The following is a 3,874-nucleotide window of genomic DNA, read 5'->3' on the forward strand; positions in this document are numbered from 1 at the left end:
TATATATATGTATATATATATATATGTGTGTGTCTATATATATGTATATATATATATATATATATATATATATATATATATATATATAAAGAAAATTAGGCAATGCAAAAGTATATACTAGTGCATTTAATAATTATCGATTCAATAAGTGAAATACATGAATAGGGGTTGGTATGAAGAGCATTTTTCACTAGTATATACTTTTGTATTTTCAATCGTTCTTTCTGTATCCAAACTGCATCTCATATATTGAGTTTTTCATTAGCACAAGTCTCTATTGAAAGAATTTTCTAATTCCTATTTGATCCCCGAATATATATATATATATATATATATATATATGGACGGACGTCTTGACATTTGAAAATAAATGTTTAAATTTCAACAATTGCGGGGATTGTTCCTTGCTAATGGAGTCCGTGATGGCTTTGTGGCCGGGTTTGAATCACCCGACTGGTGATAATTGTGGCACCTTGCTCTGATGATTCCCGAAATGATGAAACACTAGTGTCTGTAGGTATTTAAAAATTATTATATTTATTTATATATGTATATATATACTGTCATCCACATACAGTACTGTTTCGTTGTATCACAACTCATCAGTGCGGCTAGACATACATCGTTCCCCAGCCATGGATCGAACTTACAACCGTCATATTGACAGTCGGCAGTTCTCACCATTGGACCAAGAATCAGTGCCATAAATATTTTTCCTCGAGTGTTTATTAAATACACACCCGACCGTTGCAACAGTGCTCTAATCATCAGCTGGTTTACAAATAAATTAATAGTGAGCTTCGCTTAATAGCTTAAAAGCCAAATTTAAAATCCAATTTATATGCAACATTCTGACTTCATGTCGTTGAATACTCTGACTGTTTACTATGTATGCCCACTGAGTTGGCAATTACAGGTACTTAATTTTCACCAACTTTTATGTTAATTGCCGGTGGCCTTGAGGTGGACTGCTAGCCTATGAAGTCAAAGGTGACTTTGTGATTGGATTTGTATATCACTTCCTACACTGATAATTGCATAAGCATGAAGCACTAGTGTCTTTAGGTGTAAAATCAATTGTTAATATTTATTTTAAAATTATATACATAAATTTATTTTGTCAAATTTCCAACGTTAAACTGAAATAGAAATTTGTCTGATATTTTTTCCTGAAAATACTTCTTCCGAGTAAGAAGAGTTTTAGAGTAAAGACATTTTCCCTTACTCACAGAACAGAACCTTAGTGCAGTTGTTAATTGTCTACTTATCTCAAGCAGCTTATATATACTTTTGTATCATCTGTATTGAAAATACATGAGCAACCATATAATTTCATGCAAAGACCCGGCCTCCCTCTGCTAAGATATATATTTTTTTTTTACATAGGCATCACCACTTATCAAGGCCAAGAGGCCACTCGAGGACAAGGGTTAAAGACTGTACAGTAGAAATTGGACATTATAGTAATCGTTAGTAATGGAGATTCGGTAAATTTGTTAACTTATATGGGATGGCTCATCAAAAACTTGTTTACTTTAGACTTGAAGACAACCATATTGTAGTCAGCTGGAAAGCAGAAAAATGGAAGACAATTCCATAGGCGTGCAGTTCTAAGAAAGATGCTTTGCTCATGGAATCTACGCTTAGGTTTAGGCACAGATAAAGAGTGGGGGAAACTAGTGATAGTGTTTTCTGCTAGACGGGTGTTTCTTATGAAAGTTTGGTGAGGGGGGACCATAGAATGGAGCTCAGCCGAGCACCTGCCATGAAAATAATGATAAAGCAGAGACAAACTTGCAACATCTCTTCTGTGAGAAAGAGGTTGCAGGGAGGAGAAAAGGACATCCCCTACAAGGCTACGAAGTCTATTTTGAACTCTATCAAGGCAGGATAAGTCCTTTCTAGCAGCTCCTGCCCAGATATGGCAACAGTACTCTATCCTTGGACGTACCTGGCTCTTATATAGATAGAGAATTGCATCAGCAGTGAGATATCTACTGGATCGATAGAAGGATCCCACCATTTTTCCAGCGGCCTTGGCAATGGATTTTATGTATATGTTCCATTTAAGATCAGGAGTAAAGGTCAAGCCCAGAAGCTTGTCAAAACATGAGGCCTCGTCAAGACGAGAGCCATTCATTTCAATTAATGCCAGATGGGGATCAGAGCATTAATGATAAGATAAAAGCTTAGTTTTAGATGCATTAAAAGTAACAAGCCACCTCTTTCCCCATTGTACCACTTGTTCAAGATCAGAGGAGAGAGAATCAAAGAGAACTTGGTCGTTTACGGTCTTAGATGTGCTACCAGAGATAGTAGTGTTATCAGCATAGATGTCTACAAATGATGTAAGGATGTGATTTGGAAGATCATTAATATAGATCAGGAAGAGTGTAGTGTCCAGGATGGACCCCTGAGGGGCTGCAGCATTAATACTGTGAGCTTCTGATTTCTGCCCATCAACCACTACTCTTATGAACCTATCAGAGAGAAATGATTTAATAATTGAGAAGACATTTCCAGGTATACCAAAGCTGGTGATCTTGTGAAGTAAACCTTTATGCCATACTCTATCAAAGGCCTTTGATATGTCAAGAGCAATTGCCCTAAAAAGAAACAAGTGTAAGACGCTTATGGAAAAAAAGAAAAATATATAAAAACTATAATAATAGCTGTTTCGAAGACAGATACAATTAATTCCCTGAAGAAAACAGTTTTGTACCACATGTATGTTTCCTTAGAAAGATTGAAATGAAGATATAATGCTACCAAACCTTCCATCCAGAATCTTATTTCAATTTTGATCAAAATCCATTCTATAATTTTAATTTTAGAAAATGTCTAAAATTTAAGATTAAGAGAAATTGAAATTCAGTGTCTAATGACTATGGATCAGTCAACACAAATTAGAAATATTCAAGTTTTCAAATGGAAAATTGTGCTCATATTATCCCATAAAAGCATTAAATACAAAAAAAAAAAAAAAAAGATCTCGAATTTGATCTTTTGATTTCTAATAAAGGGGCTCCTTTGGCAGACTATGGATACCCACAAAGGGGTACTGCGCATGAAATTTTTGTGGCAGGAGATCTGCAATCTCCAACCACACCTCTCCTGAGTCGATATTGTTAAATACCAGTGGCAAGTGAAGTGTATGTACAGGATGACTGAAAACAAATGGCAAGATAAGCGGAAAGCACATACAGTGCCTAGAATTCCCAAACGATCACCCATCTGGTATTAACCAGGTTCAACATTGCTTAACTTCGGTGAGCTGACGAGAACCGGTGTGTCAATGCGATTATGCCGTATATTGATTTCTGATTGTTAAAATGTCACAAACGTTGATGTCTCTGCATTTTTACACTTCGCTTTCGACCTCCTTTGTATAAAACTAAATATAGTTCACACTCGCGCCGCTTATATCTAAAAACTGTGTTCCCAAATATGTAATGATCGGTTAATTAACTTAGGAGTTAATGCCATGCACACAAATATATAACCGAATATATATATCTAACTTGATATAGACAGAAATATATATATATATAAACTAGCAGTTGGCCTGGCATTTCCTGTTCAAAAAAATATGCTTAAATATATTTTAATTCATGAAGATTTTGTGTTTATTAATACAGACCCAATTTTCTACCGATTATTATATTTTTCCTAATAGATAGTAGTGATTTTAAAAGTAAAAAAAAAACAAATGACTTGTGTAGCATCAGTTAGAATTAAAACCAAAACGTATAGCTCTCTAGCCTTATCCGTTAGCGTATGACCTAAAACTTAAAAAAATAACATTGTTTAACCTATAACTTTTAATTAACGCATGCACAGAAAAAGAAAAGTGTGTAGCTGATTTACGTCAGGC

At 34.8% G+C, this 3,874-nt stretch overlaps 1 pseudogene; it reads right to left on the reverse strand.

The window, feature by feature from the left end:
* Window positions 1-3,197: 3,197 nt before the first annotated feature.
* LOC145296365 (5S ribosomal RNA) lies at window positions 3,198-3,314 on the reverse strand (annotated as a pseudogene).
* Between the last annotated feature and the right edge of the window lie 560 nt (window positions 3,315-3,874).

The sequence above is a fragment of the Euprymna scolopes genome, chromosome 16, assembly GCF_053919585.1.
Source record: "Euprymna scolopes isolate OS-2025 chromosome 16, ASM5391958v1, whole genome shotgun sequence".
Taxonomy (NCBI): Eukaryota; Metazoa; Mollusca; class Cephalopoda; order Sepiida; family Sepiolidae; genus Euprymna; species Euprymna scolopes.